Source organism: Barbus barbus (assembly GCF_936440315.1).
Source record: "Barbus barbus genome assembly, chromosome: 46".
Taxonomy (NCBI): domain Eukaryota; kingdom Metazoa; phylum Chordata; class Actinopteri; order Cypriniformes; family Cyprinidae; genus Barbus; species Barbus barbus.
In genome coordinates, this window is record NC_136724.1 from 11,481,198 (window position 1) to 11,505,188 (window position 23,991).

Genomic DNA, 23,991 nt, shown 5'->3' on the forward strand with positions numbered 1-23,991 from the left:
ATGTTTTAATGGTTTTGAAAGAAGTCTCTTATGCTCACCAAGGCTGCATTTATTTGATCACAAAAAAAAAAAAAAAAATAATAAAAAAAAACATATTGGGAAATAATATTTTTACAATTTAAAGTCTGTTTTAATGTATTTTTAACATGTAATTTCTTCTTGTGATGCAAACCTGAATTTCTTCAGTGTCACAGCATCCTTCAAAAATCATTGTAATAAGCTGATTTGGTGCTCAAGAAACACTTATAATTATCAATGTTGAAAACAGCTCTGCCGCTTTATATTTTTATGGAAACTCTGACACATTTTTTTTCAGGATTCTTTGATGTACAGAAAGTTCAAAAGAACAGCATTCATTTAAAATAGAAATCTTATACCATTATACATTTATTTATTGTCCCTTTTGACCAATTTAATGCATCATTGCTGAATAAAAGCATTAATTTCTTTCAAAACAAAAAATCCTCTTAGGTGGGACTGGCAAAAATCACTTAATCTTAAATGAGAGACACAAATGTTTAATATGTATAAAGTTAGTATGTAAATTTTGTGATTCTATAATAGCTCAATAACCTAATTGTTTGTGGTTATAATGGTTTACAAATGATCAAACTGTATTATATTTAGGGACAGTGCCTTTTGCAGCCATTTGCATAATGGATGATCTCAGTCAGTTTAGTTTCTGTCTGACCAGTAGAGAGTGGATGGTATTACTTTACATATAGTCAGGGCCTTTTCTATGTAAAATCTGTCCAAAATCCCTTTAACCTTGGATAATTTCACATGTCATCTGTTTATGTCATCTTTGTTGTCCCAGACAGTCACTGTTTAGGACACTTACAAACAGCCTTATAATGCATTGTGAATCCATAGAGAATCAACCAGGCTTACCCTGGAGCGGTCGACTTAAAACAGCCTTTCCTCTAAACACTTCCAGCGGAACTGTAATCTTATTTAAGCTGTTGTTGCAAGCCAGTACTTGACCCATATATGAGAACTGTGTTTTGTCATCTGTCTCTGTGTACAGGCAGTGTAGTAATGCCAGAGATTAATGTTTGACAGAGATCATCCTAGCACGAGGTTTTGGACAATGAAAGTGTCTAGCAGTAAAGCCCATAGGATAGGTATACATTGTCTCACTCCATGTTAAGATATGTCATGTCATGTCAAACAGCTTCCAACTTGCAATTTGATATACACTATAGTTGTAGGTGAATAAGAAAATACTATTTCACTACTAAAAAATTGTTAACTCACTGACTTAAAATGTTTAGTTTAGTCAACTTGAAATTTGAAGTTACTCAGTGTTAATTTAAGGGACAACTAGAATATTTTAGTTGAATAAAGTAAACATTTTAAGCAGGGTAACAGATTATTTTAAGTTGAAACAACTATTTTTTTTTACAGTGTGTTATTAGCAATTTCTTTGTAATTGTTTTTGAAATGTACTAGCAATTTATGAGTAAAAATTGTTTTTCAGTGTAGATATTTTTTCAGCTGAAAAGGTAATTATTTTAAGTTATATTTAAATAATTTATTTAAAAAAATGAAAAACTGCTGTAAATGTCACATCAGTGTCACACATTTTCCTATTTTATTAGCGACCTAAAAATAATGCAGAATATAATTTTTTTTAAATTGTTTAAAATGTTTTAAAATGTTCAAAATTCTAAAATTTTATTTATTTTCAGGTACATTTACTAGCAATTTCTGAGTAAAAATGTTTCAGAGTAAACCCAGCATGTTTTAATAAAAAAAAAATATATATATTTTGTTTAATTTTTTATTAAAATAATTTCTTAAAAAAATAAATCGTTACAAATTTACTTGTTTGATTAGTGACCTGGAAATAATGCAGAATATTAACTTCTTCTTAATTGCTTCAAAGTAAATCTTACACAATTTTCTTTTAATTGTAGGGAAAATCCTCTGCTTAAAAGAGGGCTATTTAAAATTTTTAATTATTAGAAAAAATGTTTTAAATTCAAAACTTCTGTAAATGTCTGTAAATGTTGAATATGCTTTTTTAAAATTAAATTAAAATGTTCAAAATTATTATAAAATTAGTTTAGTTTCTATAAATAGATTATTTTCTTTATAAGTAAATTCACTAGCAATTTCTGAGTAAAAATGTTTCTGATTAAACCCTAAATGTTTTTTTTAATGAAATAATTGAAATTATTAAGAATAATTAATTCTCTAACAATTAAAAATGGTTGTAAATATCACATCTTTGTCACAAATTTATTTTGATTTAGGGGAAATCCTCTGCTTAAAAGGGGGTTATTTCAATTCTTTTTAATTATTAAAAAAATATATTTAAAAAATTAAAAAACTGCTGTAAATGTCACATCAGTGTCACAAATTTACGTAATTGATTAGTGACCTAGAAAAAATGCAGAATCTTAAATAAGAATCTTCTTAAGTGTTTAAAATGTTTTAAAATGTCGAAAGTGTCCAAATTCAATTCAATTAGAAAACTGTATTTTTCATATATAACATGCTTAGAAAAAATGTATTGTAGACATAGACAAAAAAAAGAAAAAAAGATATTATACTTTGTACATTCAAACCTACATTTTGCAAATATATTATATCAGCTATGTGCTAAACCTAATGTAGTTTTGACAGTAGTTTTGGATAATTCATTCTATAGTGTCTCTTGTGTGCACACAGCTATGTTTCTCGTTACGGTGTTGTATTCATACGGATTCTCTGTTTTCATGTTCATGCTAATAGTGTTTATCCAGCTTTCATCAAATTGATTCAAACAAAGAGCGGAAGACAAATTGGAGGCTCTTATTAGGGCTGATGAATTGCCCCCCACAGCAGCAGAAGCGGCAAATGTTATTCAGAGTGAATAATGCTGCACTATTGTGCCATTTCTCTCGCAGATAAATCTCCTCTCTGTCTTCACTCCAACATTTCACATCATCGATCCCTGCTGTTTTTAATTACAAAACACACTTTTGTTTTGATCAGGAGCAAACATTACTATTAGCTGTCATGGATGTGTGTGACATAGCTGATTGTGTAGATTCTTCAGTGTGAAGTGAGTCTCAGCTATGTTTCCGTTCACTCATTTTATCAGGCTTTGGAAGTGTTTTGTATCACAAAAGTTATTTGTGTGCATTTTATACAGTTTACATACTTCATACTGTCTAGAAGTATGAATAGAAGAATAGTCTTGACAGAGCAAGAGGGCAAAAGTGAAAGAAAGCTTTACAGACTCCTGCTGATGACAGACAAAAGTCTTTCATTCAAGGTTGTTTGAGTGCTACCATTTAGCCGGTCATCAGACTGAAAGGTCAAATTGCTCCTCATCTTTGATTTCATCCTTCCACAACTTCTGAAGCTGAGTGCAGACTGCTAGACTGAAGCTTGTCTCCTTTTCATGTTATAAAGGAAGAGTTCACCCAAAGATTCTGTCAATATTTACTCGCCCACATGTCATTTTAAGCCCTTTCTTTCTTTTGTAGAAGTCAAAAGATTAATTTTTGAAGAATATCCTGGCCATTTTTTTCTGTATAATGAAAGTGAATAAGAGCTAAGGATGTCAAGCTCCAAAATGACAAATAAAAGTGTTATAAAAGTAGTGAAATTATATATAGTAGGAACATATCGAAATTTATATCAGCATTAAATGAAAAACTCTATAATCATGACAACTCATTCACTTGTTATCGAAACAAACCATAAATTGTTTGATACACAAGCCATAAAGTATTTTCAGATATATCTGGTTTGAAAATAAAAATGGTTTGCATAAATATATTTTTGAGACATTTTAGTTACTCATAATTCCTCTTATACTATATATGTAATTACATACTATATAGATAGATAAATAGATTGTAATTTTGTATATCTCAGCATATTTTAAAATATGTTTTGCCTACACCTGAAATTTATTGTAATATTAGAATTTAGAAATCTGTTTTCTTGCCCCTTAAATGATATTTTGTAATTTACTTTAGTTTTTGAAGGTTTAAATTACATTTATTTACAATTTAAAAAAATTCCCTAAGCTGTGTTGATTGTTTTTAGTTTAGAATTGTATTATAAATCTGCAGAATATTAACTACTACTTTATTGTTTAAGTAAAAATTGCTTCCAAGTAAATCTTACACTATTCTTTTTCAGTGTAGGGAAATTTCTCTGTTTAAAGGGGGGTTGTTGTAAATTTTTTAAATTATAAAAATTTAAAACTGCTGTAAATTTCACATCAGTGTCACAAATTTACTTATTTGATTAATGCAGAATCTTAAATAAGAATCTTCTTAATTGTTTAAAATGTAAAAAAAAATCAAAACCCTAAAATATTGTTAATTTCCAGGTTTAAAGTAGAATCACAGGTTTTCTCAGACTTTATATTGTTTAATACTAATGCTAATAATACTTTTTACTGTATCCTTTTTGAAGTCTTTTAATGTGTGTGGGGGGTGATCTTCTCTTTTGAATTTAGAATTCACTTGAACACACTAAACTAAAAAGCTAAGATAAGTTAAGAGCTTTGTGTCTCTCTTTTTATTATTGTTCCCCACTCCGCAAGCTTTCACTATCACAATTTACCAGTCCTATCATGTTTGTCCTAATCTGATCATCATATATTCTCAGAAAACATTTCAGAGAAGAGATGATGAAATAGCTAAATCTTACTTAATGAGATACTCTGTGAAACAAAGTTGTCTGGTTCCAGTCTTCAGAGACTCTTTCAATTTGTATGGAAAATTTTCACCTCTGAATGAATGTACCATAGGTCCATTTACTCAGCCGCTGTTTCTTCTAATCATTTGGCACACATTAATCATATCAGTGTCTCCTGGGTCTTGCTCATATCTAGTCATTTTGCTGTCTAGTGTCTCTGAGCACAGTACAGCATGTGCTTTGGGCTAAAGCAACAGCACCCAGTCTGGCCAGCTCAGCCCTAGTCAGCCTAGCATGGCCCATTGAACACACTTTTGGGGTTTTGTTTTCCACAGGGCAATTTTATTTCACTCTTCTATCACTTTCTTTCCCACAGAACATCTCAGTTTCATTTTTTTCTCCCTCTCTCTCTCAAGTTGAGAACGTTCTTGATGCTTCAGGCCTCTGAGAATTTGCTATGTGGACATGCTATCTGCTTTTCTCTGCCAGAAGCTAAAATGTGTTTTTCAAGCTACTTTGTACCCACAGATAAACCGCAATCCATAGTATAGCTAGACTTTATTCTTTCTCAAATAATTTCATAGACTGTGTACAGTTATGCGCAGTTATGACCCCCATTATAAGGACACTGTGTGCCTCTGGACTGTTTCAAAGTTTATTTAAATACGTCTCTGTTTTGCAAGATAAAATGCAGAAGACCAGTGTTTTTTTTCTCGCATTTTTAGTCGTTATGACTAAAATTATTTTATGTTGTCATGTCATATTCATTATTTTTGATAATAAATATGATTTTTCATTCTTTAATTTGTTAAGTTTGATGCTAAATCTCCAAAGCTTGTGTCATGAAATGGCAACATTGTATTGGAGATTGAGTTTGTTTTTGTCTAAAACTAATGTGATTTATGACGTCCAAAGCTTTGCTCACCTGAGAACCACATGACTGCATGAGTATCTGGTTCAAAACGAATGAGAGAAAGAAAGAAAGAGAATCAATTGCTGGCCGTGTTAAAAAGCTATTTTACAATACTGTTGAGAGGAAAGCCTGCATGATTTGCAAAGCTTTGTTTAATTTTCAGTTCTTTCTGAGACTTTTTCTACAGGTTCCATTGTTATGCCTGCAGTGGGCAGCAAGTGACTGTCTTTATGAGAGTCACTGAATCATTCAATAAGCCAATTTATTAAAAAATGCTGATTCATTCATGAAGTGAGTGAATCATTGAATTGTTCATTCAGTAATTCAAATAAACAGTGTAAAATTTACACTGTAAAAAAGTTAATATAACAAAGATAATTAGTGTGTTTCACAAGAAAATACTATTTCAGTTTTGCTACATTTACTACTTACTACTACCATTTTTTAGAATAATTATCTGTGAAATTTACTGGCTTTTTCTAAGTGAAAATTGTTTTTATGCCAAATTTATTATGGTGGTATTTCAGTTCAGTGGTCAAAATATCTTTAAAATCTCACTTGCTTTTATCTATATAAGTTTTTTTTTAAAATTGTTGTGGGATATTTTTAACATTTTCTAATTGTATTTCATATTTTTATTTAGTTCAAGTACAATTTGAACTAGCTCTTTCTAAATTTTTTCCTTTTTTTCTAAAAAGTACATTGTTAATATCATGCAGTGTTCTTTTTTTGTCATATTTTTGTTAACTATATATTTTCATTTGTAGTTTAATTGCCATCATTGTCATATCGTCTTTATTCGATTTTGTGCCTATAACAAAATGTAAAAAACCCTTCATCATTAACTGCAGAAGGCTGATACTGTTTGTATCTTGCTCCAAATGCAAAACTCAGTTCAGCGAAGTGTAGTTTAGCTGACTGAGTGTGCATGTGGGAGGTTTCATGCTCTGTTTTAATTGGAGAGCCACTCACTAAGCACCTGATCCCTGCAGTAAGTTATGCAAACAGCTTTCCACGAATCCATAATGCTGTCAGTCTTCGGTTTGAAATTTCTCTAAAGCTAAGGCTTAGCAGAAGTCCAAATCATCTGTGAAGTGTTGTCCGGCCATTTAAAATGAGTTATTTACAAGCAGAAATGGGGTTTGTGATTATTTTTTAGATCCCACAAAGGCTTATTTTGGAGATTTGCTGCCCGCTCCATACCATCAAATCCAGTGTTTACTTAATGGTTGGCCATTCTGCTTTGTCATATCTGCCAGAATGATGAACAGTCCCTTGCACATATATGAGCGACCGTAGGCATTATGTTGAGAAATAGCGGTCGCCCGCATATAAGTGCAATAGACTATAATGAGCAAAGAGATGGCTGCCGAGCCAAAAACGATCCAGTTTTGATGAATATAAAGCATTTTATTGCACAGTAGAATGGATTCTGCCTTTTATTAGGCACAATTTTCATTTTGGCAAAAACATTTTTTCCAGAGAAATTTATTGGCAATGGTAGGAGATGCAGGGAAGACAAATGGCCTGGACGGTAAAGACAACATATAATTTATGGGAACATTTCCTGGAACAAAATTATATGTCATTAATATGATGAAATATATTCCCAGTAATGGAGATTCATATAAGATTGTGAATTTGTAGGCTTCTTCTTGATAAAAGCTTCCTTTCAGGTCTGTATGACCTTTTTACTTCAAATTTCTGACCACAGTCCTCTCTTCATGACAATTGAATGATTGCAGTGAATGATCTCTTTTAGTCATCCACTGTTCATCTTGCATAATGTTTCTGTAGAGTCTTTGCTTTGATTTCCTTTTGAATCCACGCTGTTATGCATGGGTTATCCTGAATCATAGATCAACTTAATTCTTTCAGAGAACAGCGAGTATAAAAATAAGCATGTAGTGACACAGAATAGCTATTTTCTGTGTGCGGTGGTGCATTTAAGTGCTTCAGGTCTTTGTTAATCTGTGTCACATAGGTTTCATACACTTGAATTAATCTGAGTTTCTGAAAGGACCTCAGTGATTTCTTGGAACAGTCTTCAAACAATATCCCTGCATTAATCCTGGTTGTTTACCAATGCAGGTGCTTGGGTGCACGTGCTTAGCCTTGGTGATTAGTCCAAAAATAGCAAACCAACAGTGTCCCCAAACTCCACTTCATTATTCTCCACTGATCGTGTTGTCATGTGGGAGATGGTTGTCACGGTGGCGTGAAGGTAAACAAGTTAAAGTGACAGAAAATCAAAGCATCCTTGAGTTTCTCAACCATGTGTCTAAATAAGATAGAGCTTTGCTCATGAATAACTTACAGAGCCTTTGAAAATACAAGGACCGTAAACCAATTGTCTTATTTTGCTGTATTACAAACCCTCATTCTATTGAATTATAATCAAAACACTGGCTAAAAATGACTTGTGTATAGAATTTTTATGTTAGAAAATATTCTTGACAAAATCAATTCAGTTCTAGGTGGGGATGTGCAAAACAATATAACTGACTAGTGGTTTGTCTGAATGACTAGTTGACTGAATAATTGCTCTTAAAGGGATAGTTCACCCAAAAATGAAAATTACCCCATGATTTACTCACTTTCAAGCCATCCTAGGTGTATATGACTTTCTTCTTTCAGACCAATACAGTCGTCGCTCTTCCAACCTTTATAATGGCAGTGAATAGGGATTGAGATTTTGAAGCCCAAAAAAGTGCATCCATCCATCATAAAAAGTGGGGTTAATAAAGGCCTTCTGAAGTGAAGTGATGTGTTTGTGCAATAAAAATATCCATATTTAAAACTTTATAAACTCTAGCTCTAGTAATCTCTAGCTTCCGATAACTGTCGTACGCACATTCATGAAAGAGTGGCGTTCCAGTGGACGACATAGGATGTAGGCATAGCGTGAGCTCCGGTGAGTATATGTCTCGTGAGAACCAAGTTTTGTTTACAGCAAAGGAAAACCAGTCTCCTCTTGGATTATATCAACATTGTCACTTCTACACCCTACGTCCTGCATCATTTGCTGGAACGCCACACTCGTGAACGCGTGTATGACAGTTAGCGGAAGCTAGGAATTATGTTTTATAAACATTTAAATATGAATATTTATCTTACACAGACACATCACTTCACTTCAGAAGGCCTTTATTAACCCCCTAGAGCTGTGTGGAGTACTGTTTATGATGGATGGATGCACTTTTTTGGGCTTTAAAATCTCGACACACTGCCATTATAAAGCTTTGAAAAGCCAGGACATTTTTAAATATAACTCCGATGTTATTCGTCTGAAAGAAGAAAGTCATATACACTTACGATGGTTTGAGGGTAACTAAAATATGGGGTAATTTCCATTTTTGGGTGAACTATCCCTTTAAGAACTGGGGGGAAAACCAGGCAATATCAATTGAGAATTTCCAGACCTGGAAAAAAAGGTAAAAAAATTATACAGTCCCAAAGGTTTCTGTAGCAGAACTTGTTATTTTTAATAAAAAAGCTTCAAAACTAAGGCCCCCGTCCACACGGAGACACGCTTAGCTGTATATATTTTGTATCGTATAGGTGTTTCGTCCAGACGGATCCAGCGTTTTAGGAGAGTGAAACCGCTATTTTTTTTTAAACCTGGCCCCAGAGTAGATAAATCTGAAAACGACACCTTTTCGTTTTCGTGTGTACAGCCAATCCGTATATTTTGTGAAACGATGATGTCATCACCCCACATCTCGACCCTAGTCAGACACCGCTACATCACGTAACAGCAACAACAACATGAACAAACACTGAACAATTGTCTTTTTATTAACTAACATTAACACAGATTAATAAATGTATTGTTCCATGTTCGTTTGAATACCGCACACAAGGTTTATGCGCATAGTCCAAGTCGTCTTCTCCATTTTTAGTGTATCTCTGTGGCAGAATTACAGCACCACATACTGGTCTGGCATGTATAATACATCGTTTTGTGTCGGTTTCGTGGTTTCGTGTGTATGCAGATATTTCTTGAGACGAGGGGAAAAAAAGATTGGATTAGGGAACGCTCTGGCTTCGTGTTGATGTAGCCTAAATCGCTACATTCTATTTCTCAATGAGGGGGTAAAATTGCTGTTTTTCAAGTAACTAAACTTACAGCATTATTGTTTGAATTAATGCAAATGTAGTTAAGTAGAAAAGTGTTTATCGACAATATTTTTTGTATCATTTGTAGAGCTTTAATTTTCGCTTTAATATCTCTCAAACCATTTGCTTTGCAAAAACTGCAATAATCTTTGAGAAACTGTGTTGTTTTGCAAAACTTGCATTTGTTTTGTGTATATAATGTATTTTTTCATACAAATTAACTGACAGCACACTGTCAACATACAAATTAATTTTCAGCCACATAAAATATCAAAACAAAAATATATAAATGTAAGAGAACCATAATTTGACCATTGGGATCCATTGTGAACAATAATATTTTTCTAACTAAATCTTTTCAGACATTGCATGCGGGTCATTATTATGCATTCTGTCAAATTTTAGACATGCTTCCATGCGTTTAATTCCTTTTGGAGAAATGGCTTCATTTGTTTCCGCCCTCCCAGTGCTATGCAGAGTGCTTGATATGGTTGACGGCTGCACCTTCACTTCCTCCTCAGCTACTGAACTCTTTAGCTCCTTCAAAGTGATTGTTGGCCTCTCTGTGGCATCTCTCACAAACCTCCTTCTGGTTCGGTTGGAGGGCTTTGACAGATGACCTTTTCTAGATGGTTTCTGGGTGGTTTGCTGTAGCTTCCACTTGATAATTGACTATTCAACCAACAGTGTTCACTGGAACTGGCAAAATCCTGTGTGTGTCCCATCCTCCGGTTATTCATGCGTGAAATGTGCATCTCTAAAAAACACTTGAATCGAGGTGGCATGTTTGTTTGCTTGATTATTCGCTTGTTTATATTTTATTGCGGCATACAGATCATCCAGCTTGACAGTTCTGTGCAAAACATGGTGTTTCCTGGGCTGTATTTGTCCCTAGGCAGCTTTGTGGATTGCACAGCTTTTCTACTGTATGAGAGCCCCATAATGGAAGCAGTGGATAAAAGAAAAAAATTCCATAGGCAAGCAACCGTACATGATTAAAAAAATGAAATCCCCCATTAGAGAGATGGGATGAGAGTATGGTAGTTGTCCGGCTTATAGTCTCAGACGGCACACCCACAGACTGTCCACAGACCGTCTGATGCATCTTCCTGTACTTCCTGTAGTCGACAGTTGCAGTCTGATTGGCTGACTTCTATTCAGTTTCAGAAGCACAAAGGAAGTGAAAGCAGAGTGGTGTTCACAAGTTCCCAGATTGCTACTATGAATGCTTCTGAGAAAGAGCTAGTGACTGGAAAGTTTAAGAGGTTTGTGGCATTGAATCTATGGACTGACAAGAAAAAAAGTATTTATCTTTAAATCCACTCTAACTCGGCTTGACACATTGATGAGAGAAACAGCACTGGCCATTTCATGAGCAAATCACTGAATCAGATCTTTGATTGCTGATCACAGTTCCCAAAGATGATTCTCTCTGAATGATTCTTTTACAAAATCCAGGCTGGATGAAGTGGAAGATTATAAGTGAAAAATAACTTGAATTTGGTCTGTCTGTCATTGTATTGCTATTGGGTCATAACAAGGACAAATTTTATGAAGTTTGCATCGTTTTTTTGAACCTTGAAAGCTACAGTTCCCAATGTAATTGCATGGAAAACATATTATATTCAAACTTTCTTCCTTTTGGAACAAAGTAGCTCAAATGGCTTTTGAAAGACATTAATAACATAATATGTAAATTTAAAGAATCTTTGTGGGACTTCTGCTGTTATTTACTGTTGGATATACACTGCAATTCTAAAGTGTGGGGTCAGTAAGATTTTCTTTCTTTTTTATCCACTTTTATTCAGCAAAGATGCATTAGATTGATCAAAAAATGACATTTATAATGTTACAAAAGATTTCTATTTAAAATAAATGCTGTTCTTTAAAACTTTCTATTTGGTGGGGAGCAAGGGACTAAAAATTGTTTGCTATAATTAAACATATTAGTATTTTGTGAATAAAACCAAAAGGTCTGGTACTTAAACTTGAAAATGAGCTGAAAAACTTTGAACCTTAATATTTAATTACTGTAGATTTCAATATTTGCATATGGAGGTTTTTAGTAACCGAATAATCCCCACTGCCACTGCTTCACTTTAAGATGAGGAAACTTGACCTACATATTGTTTCAACATTATTTTGAAGCTATTTTGGTAATGTACTACTAGTATGTGCAGAGCTCAGGCAAGCGGTTAGACCTGCTTCAAACCTGACATTTTAACTAATGTTCTTCACGAAAGGTTAGAGTGACCTACATGCTCCATATGGAGTTTTTCTCTCCCCTTCTCTTTCTCCTTGCACCTGAATGAAATGTTGCCTTAAGTGTTAGAACGCATGAAATGAGAAGTGTTAATTATTCAGACTTTAAATTAAGCGGCTGACGTTAAAGAAGATACCTTGACGTTGATAACAACAGTGTCATTCTACAGTATAATTAGCCCTATAGAGAGAATATATGAACTGTATTACCAAACTTTCTATTCCTGATACCGAACAGGGATGTGGCGGATCTGATAACCCAAATGTTTGTGAGTCATCAGCACCTGCTGAATGTCACCTGAATTCCATTTCCTCCCGCAGCTCTCAGATCTGTTGGCTGCAGTAACAGGGAAAGCGGCATGGGTGCTCTGTTGGACCGAATTTGTGCAAGAGGAATAAGTAAATAGAATGTTATGCTAATGCTATAAGACAAGAATGCCTCTCTCTGTTCTCCTGTGCTATGCTGGACACTGGTTTTTGCTGGCAGTGTTATCATCCATGCAGATCTTTGAAAGGCTAGGCTTTGGATTAGCCCTGTGCTGACACAGCTTGACCTTTTGGGTTGTGTGTATGTGCGTTTCTTTGATATGTGAAAGTGTGTGGATCTGTGTGTGTGTGTCAGCAGTGTTTTCTCCTATAGGAGGTAGGGAAGGCAATGCTGCTCAAAAATAAAATTCAGAAAAGGTAATAGAAAATTATAATAATTTAAAAACTATAATAAAAATATTCTTTCTTTCTTTCTTTCTGAACAATATTTATGTATTAGTAAGAAATTAAGCTGAAAAAATTGATGCAACAAAAAACTTTGATTAAAAACGTGGCTGGTTAATTTGGTTGGACTTTTAGTAGATTACATTTGCTTGTCTTTAACTTGGAATTTAATACTTGGACATTGGACTAAAAATACCCATTATACACTGCTAACTGAAATAAAATAAGTTTAAGTCAAGGTACTAAAATTTCTAAAGCTGAAACGGAAATACAAAGGGAATAATTTAAGCTAAATTTAAATATTTTAAAATGTTAAAATAAATAAAAAAGCAATAATAATGACAAAAGCACACAACAAAATGACTAAACCTAAAATATTTTAGTGTTTTTTGTCCTTGCAATAAAAATCAAAGTTTAACTTGGTTAGTTGTCTAATTAAGTAAATTGAACTGCAAACTCACATCAAATTATTTTAGTTAAATTATAGTTATTATTATTATAAAATTAATAATAGCCAAACAACAGTTATGTTGAAAAAAAAAAATAAAATACAACCAAAAACGTTTCTTTAAAAACTTTGGTTGGACTTTTAGTATATTATATTTGCTTGTTAATAGTGTAAGGTAAATGGTTTTCCATTTTCCAAGTCTTTAACCTGGAATTTACATTGGACTAAAAAAAAGCCCATAGAGGGGACTTTGCCTCTTCATTTCACAAGTCGATCGCACACCACTGGTGTGTGTCACTTTGGCGTATGTCATTAACTACATATTACATTTCTGGACTTGGGTGGGAGCCCATGGATATTTTATTAAAGAGCATCCGTGCAGGGGAAATGAGCCGGCGCTACACTGTGATTACTTGCTACTGGGGCAACGGTGTGTTTCACTTTCAGAATGCCCCAGATAGTGTAATCTATGATTAACTGGGTAGAAGTTTCACTTTCCTTGGAGCAGTTGTTGTCACGAAGTAAATTAATAAATTAAATGATGCCTACACCTGAGACACATCAGCCTGCAGTGGGAGTGGAATCTACACCAGAGCCCAACGTCAAACTTTTCCACATACTTGTCTTACAGGCAAAGTAAAACTGATAGTTTACCAGCTTTAATGGGATGGATCACCCACAAATCTAAATTCTGTCATCATTTACTCACCCTCATATCATTCCAAACTGGTATGAAAAACTTGAAAATATAAATTGGCACTAAATATAGCTATAAAAAAAGCACAAAATTACTAAACCTAAAATGAAAACTGTAAATATAAAAATAAAAGCTAATACAAAAATGAATAAATGCTATAATAGTATATTAACAATTCTAAAATGACACTGGAACATAAAAGATTTTGAGAGATTCTGAACTGCAAAGTCATATCGAATGAGATCAGATCTGTATACAGTGTATCTCACGTCATGACACACTGGAAACATTTTGCCCTTATTATGACAATATATATATATATATATATATATATATATATATATATATATATATATATATATATATATTGTCATAATAAGGCTTGTCCCAGAAAAGCGTTAATGTAAAGCTCTGATATCTCATGTTGTAAAACTCAGACAAAAGCTTTATCAGAATGCAAACAGAAGTTTAGATGTGATTGCAGTAATGATGGCCTTAGCCACCGCCCGTCCAGATAATAAATCAAATCATAGCATTCTCTACAGCTCTGTCCCAAAACAGCTTGGCAATCATGTCGAGAGGAGCCCATTTTCTTGTTTGGAAACTGGTACTCACAGTGTCAGGATATTCCCAAACAACATCACTGCTCATCAGTCTTGCAGCTTCATTCTTCATGGTTTCTCAAAATCAGCAGAAATTGCTTTGTGTGTGTGTGTTTAGTGATTATCTTATAGTTTTAATGTGTGTTCCCAATTCCTGTGCCTTTGCAGATGACCTATATTTTAGGTGACTGTATTTGCACCAAATTCATTTTCTATACGATGTTTGAGTTACAAATCTTAGCATATTAGCCTAACGTATGTGGTTTATGCAGTTGGGATTGTGAGTTTTGTAGTTATTAATAAAGTGACAGAGTTTATTGTCTATATGTGGGTGTTACAGAAGGTCATTTATGCATCATGAAACTGCTGGAAAAATTTGGAGTCAGTTTTTTGCTTTAAAGAGAGTAATACTTTTATTCAGCCATTATCCAGACATTAAATTGATCAACAGTGAGAGCAAAGACATTCATAATTTTACAAAAGATTTCTATTCCAAGTAAATGCTTTTCTTTTGGACTTGAACTTGAATTTTCTTTTTGAACAAAGGATCCTGAAAAACATTACAGTTTCCATAGAAATAAAAAGCAGTACAATTACAATTACTAATTAATAATTAGAAATGTTTATTGAGGAGCAAATCAGCATATTAGAACGATTCTGAAGACTGAAGTAACTGCTGCTGAAAATTCAGCTTTGCATCACACAAATAAATTACATTTTAAAATGTATCCAAATAGAAAATGGTAATTTTTTTCACCGTTTTTTCTGTTTTTAATCAAATAAATTCAGACTAGTTGAGCATATAAGTCATGAACAATAGTGTGGAATAATCAAAAAGCCCTAAAAAAATAATGCATTCAATTAGATGTACTACAAATAAATTGTTATCTTAGAGTCCCATTTCACTTTATGTAGACCTACTGTCACTGAATATTGTTTTTCTTCATCTAGACTTTTCTCTGAAAGGAATTTTCTACAAATATTTGCATTGGAAACTGATTATTATAAGTGCAGTAATGTGCATTGTATTTAGTCTGTGTATTCAGTTTGTTCAGATCTGTTGAGCTTACAGTTCAGAACCATCTATGATTTGAAAAAGCAAGTTACGCTTGTGTTGATTCTCTCCGTCTCTGACCTTCCTCGGTGTAGAGTGAGTATGATTGCAGTGACTTATAAGTAATCAGATAACCTTCTCCGCTAGCAGCTGGTGGTTTGTGGATCACAGCAGACACAGATTTTATTAGAGAGGTGAAACGTCAGACAGTGGAGCCTCCAAGGTCGTTCACATCATCTTACTGGCACATGAAAAGGTCAACCATCTCTCTGACTGAGCTGAATTGTCTTTTGATAAGCCAATGTCATAAACAGACATTCCTGCATGCTTACAGGGTCATGGTAACATTCAGTTGTTTCGGGCCTCATATTTGAATTCTCTTGATTAATTTCCCTTTTTATATTTTGATGGTTACATTTACACTTGTCACAAGCATAACTGCTGTGATTCTTAAACCCTTTTGTGCACAGAACAGCTACACTATAAAAAGTGGCATTCAAAACCAATTTTTTATTCAGTTGCAAATAAAACAAAAATTATGTTTTATAAGAAATTCTCAGTGTACATGAGCGAATAGGGTTCTGTTTGGGCTCTATGAATTTTTATAAATTACTTTGTTAACCTTTATGAAATTATGAAATGCAGTAGTCACTCTTTTTATAATCAATCTGTGTGTAAACATAATAGTGCTGGTGTTTCATTCCTGAATAAAAAAGTGTTTTCAACAAATCGGTTGAGTAAATGATTCAATGACTCACTCATTAAAGGGGTCGTATATATCGAACTAAGAAGGCGCCGCAGATGGCAGCTACTGTGCTTTGCTCTTCAGTGTTTGTACTGTTTTTGTTTGTTTTTCCTGTTTTTTGTTACTCAAATATGATCAGTTTTACCAGGGATGACCTGCTGAACATTCGGCAGAACACACCACAAAATCTTTTACCGGATTTTGACTTCTCGGACGTTTTGCTGGACATTGTAGTTGGCGGAGCCGTAGCTCTGGTCAAATGCTTCAGGAGGACGCACAGACGGGGGAAGCGAGCCGGCGCACTCGTGAAGCTTCGTCAGCATGGATTTCGAATGCCGTTGCCTAGCATCCATCTGGTGAATCTCCACTCTCTACCCAACAAAACGGACGAACTCCTTCTGCTCTCCCGGACAAACAAAGATTTTTCTAACTCTGCTGCTCTGTGTTTCACGGAAACCTGGATAAATGGCGACATACCGGACAGTGTACTACATCTGCCTAATTTCCAGCTGATCAGAGTAGATCGGGACACGGAATCAACGGGGAAATCGCACAGCGGCTGGACGTGCGTTTACATCGATGAGAGGTGGTGTATAGATGTAACTGTGTTAAAGAAGATGTGCTGTTCAGATCTAGAAACGCTCTTCATTAACTGCAAGCCGTTCTATTCGCCGCGGGAGTTCTGCTCATTCATTCTCGTGAGTGTCTACATTCTGCCGCAAGCGCACGTGAGCACAGCTTTACAGAAACTCGTTGATCTGATCACAGAGAAAAAGCAACAACACCCGGACTCTGTTTTAATCATTCTCGGGGACTTTAATAAAGCAAATCTCTCCTGTGAACTGCCAAAATACAGACAGCACATCACGTCCCACCAGAGACATAGGGATGTACGATATTAGATTTTTGCCGTTGTGCTGAAAATTAAAAAAATATTTGTTTTCAAGTTATTCATCTTATCAAGGCATAGCGGCATAATTTTTTCAAACCTGCCGATATTTAGATTTTAAGCCTTTATCGGCCGATTCCGATAATGTTCCGATAAGATCATGCATCCTTGGTTGAGATTTTAAGGTCCTATAAAGTGCATCCATCCATCATAAAAAGTTCTCCATGTGGCTCCTGCGGGTTAATAAAGGCCTTCTGAAGTAAATCGATGTGTTTTTGTAAGAATAATATCCATATTGAAAACTTTATAAACCCTAATCTCTAGCTTCCACTAACTGTCGTATGCATGTTAATGAGAGAGTTGTGTTCCAGCGGATGACATTGGACTTAGGCAATTTAGTCATAACGTTTTTGGCTTGTTTCAGCCTGCTAGCTATTTTAGCAGTGTTTTTCCTCTGAGAATCCTCTAAAAAGATCTACTGGGATTAAAGTGCTCTATTAGACGTTATATATGGCACGAATCAATCCTCATCAAACTCTGCAGAATTTTTGTAAACACTATTTACGGCTGGTTCTTAATGAAGTGGCTAAATTTACCTGGCTTTGTTTCCACTGAAGAGTCCTTGTGTGTGTGTATGTATAATTTTGACGGTTTGGAGAGTACATTGTGTCCTGATTCATAATTAAACAATCCACTACAGAGACGGAAGGTTTGTTCATTAATCAGCCTTTGAAATTTCAGTATGCAATCAGAAAGCTCGCAGAGATACTGTCTGCACGTAACTCCTGCCGTCGATTGAGCTGCAATAAGTGATGGAGAAAGAGGGAGGCTGATTGCAAAATCATTTATGTCAGTCATAGTTAGGCTTGATGACTTTGGCCATGGTTGCGTAAAGTGAAAATTGGGTAAGAGTAGTGTGTTTATTTGGGGATAATACCATGAAAAGAATTAAATGCCATGGTCAGAATTAGCATTTATATAAAGCTATTACACACTCAAGTTGCATTTACTTACCCGTGTCAACCAAAAAAATCAATGGGCGCCTATTTAGATTGTAGCAGAAAATCAGCAGCTTTTTAGAAAAAAATGCCAGTCAATTCTACAGAATGGTGTTCGGATGAACTTAAAGAAAAATTTGCACCAGCTTCTCTGACATGATTTCAGAAATACTTGCAATGTGACAAAACAAACTACCTACATCTGATTTTTTTTTTAATCTAAAATGCTTTTGAGAATGAAAGAATGAGATCTAGGACTAGTTCAGTTTGCAAACACTCTAGCTGTGTTCAGGCTTTGTGAGCCAAGCGTGGGAAATCTTCTATTCATTGCCTTAGAAGTTCCTGTTCTGAATAGTTTGACTTTTCATATTGTTGTGAAACCGAAAGATAGGGAAGTACACAATAAAATATATTGTAGCATTGGCTACATGGTCAAACCCTTGATACAGATCAACCCGGAGGAAAGTTTTATTACTCAGGAGACATAATAAAGTTCATAGTCAAGTTTCAAGTAAAGTAATTATGACCTTGGTCTGAGAGGTTTTCATAAAATTCCATGTAAATATAAATAGAATAAAAAAAGCTACACTGTAAAAAAACAAAAAAAAACAAACAAATGAAATTGTAAATAAAATAAAGATTTTTTAACAAGAAAAAATTATATAAGTCTTTCTGCCTATGTTTAATTCATTGTTACTTGTCATTTCTTTTCATTAGCCTATTTATTTATGAGATTTAGCAATTTATGAGAAAAATGAAAGTGCAGCTTAATTTTTTTTTTCAAATGAATATATAACCTTGTATGAAAATATCATATGAACCGTTAATGCCGGATTTGAAAATGTTTTACAAGACACAAGGGCACAAATTTAGATGAAAAAGTGATGCTTTCCTCTCAAAAAACGCTTTTTTTCAACATTACGTCACATAAGGGAGTGTGCCGCACTCTGCTTTGAGCGCGCGCCAGTCAGTGTGTTTTCGGTAGTTATTTTTATTTCAATTTATCATTGTCATGGTAAATTATTGTGTTTGTGGAGGTTGCACAAGCTCCAGCCTGTCAGGACATCGAGTCCACAGGTTTCCTAACAAGAAATAGTCTGGTATCTTCCGGGCCTCGGTGCGTTACTGCAGCTGAAGAGATGGGACTTCACTAATGCATCTGCTTCAAACACCGCGGTGGTGTGTCACTTAACAATCACTTTACACCAGAGGATTATCATCCAGGCAATATGAGTTTCACATGAGATGCTGAAGCAAGAACTTAGTGAGACTCGGTGCACACAGCACCTTCACCGGGTCCCGGTCCGCCTGTGTTCGGCCGCCGGCGGGAGACATGATGCTCACGGATCCGACAGAGATGCAGCTCCACGAAAATGTCAACTGTGCACCGTAAGTCTTGTTTTTTTTAAACATTTGTTAACTACCAAATCAGTGAACATAATTATTTAAATAATGAGCCACAACGAGATGTGTATAAGTTGTTGTAAAGCACCGCAGCTAGCTTGTAAGCATTTGCAATATCGTTATATATTTAAAAACGTTACCGTATGAGAAGGCACAACTGGTAAGTTAACCTCATTTTGCTAATATTATTACCATCAAGTCTAGTGACAGCTTAGTGACATTGTTTGCACAGCTTATTGGTCATTTTTTTTTGTCATGTTGTGTGTTTTTAAGGCTTTGGGAGATGAGTGTGAAGATCTGAAGCAGAGGAGGCCAGCTGTTATGAAGCACCTCTACTGGACCACAGCTTCCACTCCTGATGGAGACGCAGATGTGATGGAGGACAAGTGGAAAAGCATGGTCAGCAGTGAATGTGATCTAAACTTGTGTTTGCTTCTCCCAGCATGCATCAGTCTGAGAAAGGAATACTGCAGGTCACCACAGGCTCCAGGAGAACACAGCACTGTCATGTCCACTACACCTGCTCCTCTCTCCAGATCCCTCCAGAGGAGCAACATGATGAGGCTGTTGGTGTATCTCTAGCACAGCCTTCACCATTTAACACACTTTAACAACACATTAGTGTGATACCCAGACTGAAAGATTGTTAAATGTTTTTAAATGGGTCAGATGGTATTTCTTTTAGTAGTATATGTTTGGTACATCTACACATATATATTAACAGTTGAAATGTTGTGTTTTGAGTTGGGTATTAACAGTGCTATGAAATAATATTTATGATTTAGTGCTGTATAAATAAAACTGAATTGAATTAACCATAAATGCAGATCTGCTTGATTGTGATTTACTTATTACCGATCATATCTTCTAATGGCTGACACAACACATGCACCATAGGCCCAGCGGACAACTTGTCTGTATGCTGTCATTATTGGTCGTGTTATACCAATGGCATCAAAAAGTGTTACTTATAGGTAGTCAAGACCAAAATAGAGTTAACTTGTAATTGAGAATCAAAATTATTCAGACTGTTTTAATATTAAAATCTTTAACTATGTATACATGTATACAAGTATTTAGCTTAGAGTAATAAATCATTTAGTTAGTGCTGGATATTAACGAGTGTGACACGCCTGATCAACACTTACTAGTTTGTATTGCTGGTATCAATACTCAGATGACCAATACTAGCATTGCTATTGCCTGATTACATCAGCTAATGTGTGTATATCTGCTAACACTGATCTCTCACCAAACACCTGCCCTGCTCTCCTCACATCAACTCAATTTGTCTTCTCTGACCGTTGTTCTGTCTAATCCTGGCCTGTCCTGCTCTCTTGGCTGCATAGCAGGCTCATCATTTTATCTGTGGTCCGTCATACGAGTGTAAATACACATTTAACATTTCCTCAGCGTCCGAACTGTCATTGCGATCCATTGTTTTCCTGTGGTTTAAATGGACCGCTCTCCCTTTTAATGCGTCACTACCGGTTTTGGCGCGTTTCAGATGCGGAAGTAAAATTCTCTCACAAAAACGACTCCAGAAGCCTTAATAGCATATTTTAAAGTATATTTTAAAGAAAAACTAGTTCCTACAGTATTTTTCTATACATGGACTCACTGGAGTCTCTAACCTGCAATATGCCCTTTAAGTAAATCCTACACCATTTTTTTTTCAGCGTACAAAAACACTTTGTTCAAGTGTTCAAGTGCAATCTATTCAAGTAAAATGGTTAGGGTAGTTAACCTTACAGCCAGAAAAAATTTACACTGAAAAAAATGGGTAGGATTTAGTTTCAAGCAATTTCACTTAGAATTTGCTAGTCAATTTCACAAATAATTATGAATAAATGGCAAGTTAACTCTGAATTTGAAGTAGAAAGACTGAAATATATATTTCTTTACTATTGTTAGACCTTTTTACCTACAAATATGAATTGCATGTTAGACCTTTTTACCTAAAATTATCATGCAACTTTTATTTCATTTTAATTGTTTGTTTGTTCATTTATGCATGTAAAGTGGTGTGAAAAAGTGTTGGCCCCCTTCCTGATTTGTTTTTTTTTTGCATGTTTGTCACACTTTAATGTTTCAGATCAAACAAATTTAAATATTAATAAAAAAATAACACAAGTAAACACAACATGCAGGTTTTGAATGAAGTTTTTTAGTATGAAGGGAAAACAAAATCCAAACCCACATGGCCCTGTGTGAAAAAGTGCTTGCCCCCTAAACCTAATAAATGGTTGGGCCACTCTTAGCAACAACTGCAATAAAGCGTTTGCGATAACTTGCAATGAGTCTGTTACAGCGCTGTGGAGGAATTTTGGCCCACTCATCTTGGCATAATTGTTGTAATTCAGCTACACTGGAGGGTTTTCGAGCATCAACTGCCTTTTTAAGGTCATGCCACAGCATCTCAATAGGATTCAGGTCAGGACTTTGACTAGGACACTCCAAAGTCTTCATTTTGTTTTTCTTCAGCCATTCAGATGTGGATTTGCTGGTGTGTTTTGGATCATTGTCCTGCTGCAGAACCCAAGTTTGCTTCAGCTTAAGGTCACAAACAGATGGCTGGACATTGTCCTTCAGGATTTTTTGGTAGACAGCTGAATTCATGGTTCCATTTATCACAGCAAGTCTTCCAGGTCCTGAAGCAGCAAAACAGTCCCAGACCATCACACTACCACCACCATATTTTACTGTTGGTATGATGTTCTTTTTCTGAAATGCTGTGTTACTTTTACGCCAGATGTAATGGGACACATACCTTCCAAAAAGTTCAACTTTTGTCTCGTCAGTCCACAGAGTATTTTCCCAAAAGTCTTGGGGATCATGGGTTTGGATTTAGTTTTCCCTTCATAAAAAAACCCTTCATCTAAAAACTGCATGTTTACTTGTGTTATCTTTGATTAATATTTAAATTTGTTTGATGATCTGAAACATTAAAGTGTGACAAACATGCAATAAAATACAAAATCAGGAAGGGGGCCACTTCTTCACACCACTGTATATATTCAATTACTTTTTATTTATAGTTAGTTTTTTTAAGTAAAAAAAATACATTTGGCCCAGAAATTCAGTTTGAAGGGCCTTGTCTCTTGTTCTTGGCTGCTTTCTAGGGTTCAGCTAAAAGTCTTTAATAAAAACAAAGTGTTAGTGTGAGAAAGTTTGCTTCTTTAGTAGAAGGTCAAGAGGCAGCTGTATGTCATACTGTCGAAATGATTTATTTGAAATGGTTTCTTCTTGCCGGCTCTGCTTGACCTAAATAAAATTGAATTCCTCGACCGAACTCAATAAAAAGATGAGATTATAGATAGCTTATGCTGTAGCAAAACATAAATAAAAATGAAAAGTATTGAATTGCCTAATCCATGTCAGAGGGCGCATGTTTGAATAAGCAGCCTTGTCTATCACAACAATCTGGCATCCCAAAAGTCCATGCAGCAAAGGCTTGCAAATCTCAAATCATCTCCATAACCACATTTGAAAACAGATGGCATGTGTGCAGTGTTTTATTATTCCTGATTTTCCCGTTTGCAACAATGTGGATGAAATGGAGCTATTTTGCGTGTAACCTTTCGGCTCGACACACATAGCAGGTATCAGGAGCACCAGGCGTGCATACAGGAATTCACCCAGATCAATTATGTCGAGTGCCAAATTAAGCATTGTTCTTTTTTCCATGCACTACATCAGTGGAGTAAACAAATTAATCTTGCCCATGGATATGAATCCCGACAGGAATACTCATACATCAACAAATGAGCACTGGCTGCCTGCAGCAGGATATGGAAGATCCCTTCTGTAAATTAATCCTCCTAACCTTAAAAGCATGCTGGGTCATATGTTTTTAAGTGTGCTCGGGTGGCATTTCACTCCTCGGCCCGACACAGAATGTAGGTGCGCAGAATTTCTTTTTGAAAAACAGACTCGAGGTACCATTAAAGTTCTATATGAAGATAATAAAAGGTGACACTGATCCAGGTGGACTCTTAAGTCTCTGTAAATATCCATCGTAAAATGTTCAGCTACATTAGAAGACTCGTCTTCCATTCTCTAATGCATGATGTTTTATTATGCAAATAAATCAGAGATATTAAACATGTGGATGGTCCCGCTGAGAAAAGGCCATTCAAACCACATTTGTTAATTATGGAACTGCTGGGTTATTGACTGGGCAAAGCAATGATTTCCCCCCATGCCATTTGGGGAGAGAACTGTCTGTTTTTGGGCAGTGTGAGATAATATACACAAGTGTCAGGGGAAATGGACTGAAATAAGTATGTGTTTGTGTGTGTGTGTGTTTGTGCACATTCTCTCACACTCTCTCTTTTCCATTGACCTTGAACGGCTGTCAGGGGAATGTGAGTGTTTAATCTGTGAAAGTCTCAGACGTTGCTGGGAGGGATGTTTCTGACAGAATTTTAGGCCTTTATTACTTTAAATAGTATGCAGGGGGCAAACTCAGACAAATGGACATTGAAATGAGATTTAGAGGT

General features: G+C 35.1%; 1 protein-coding gene across 1 annotated transcript in view; it reads left to right on the forward strand.

The window, feature by feature from the left end:
• LOC306864966 (docking protein 6-like) overlaps window positions 1-23,991 on the forward strand; it is a 69,854-nt gene that overhangs the window by 2,904 nt on the left and 42,959 nt on the right. The gene's annotated exons all lie outside the window — the stretch shown is intronic.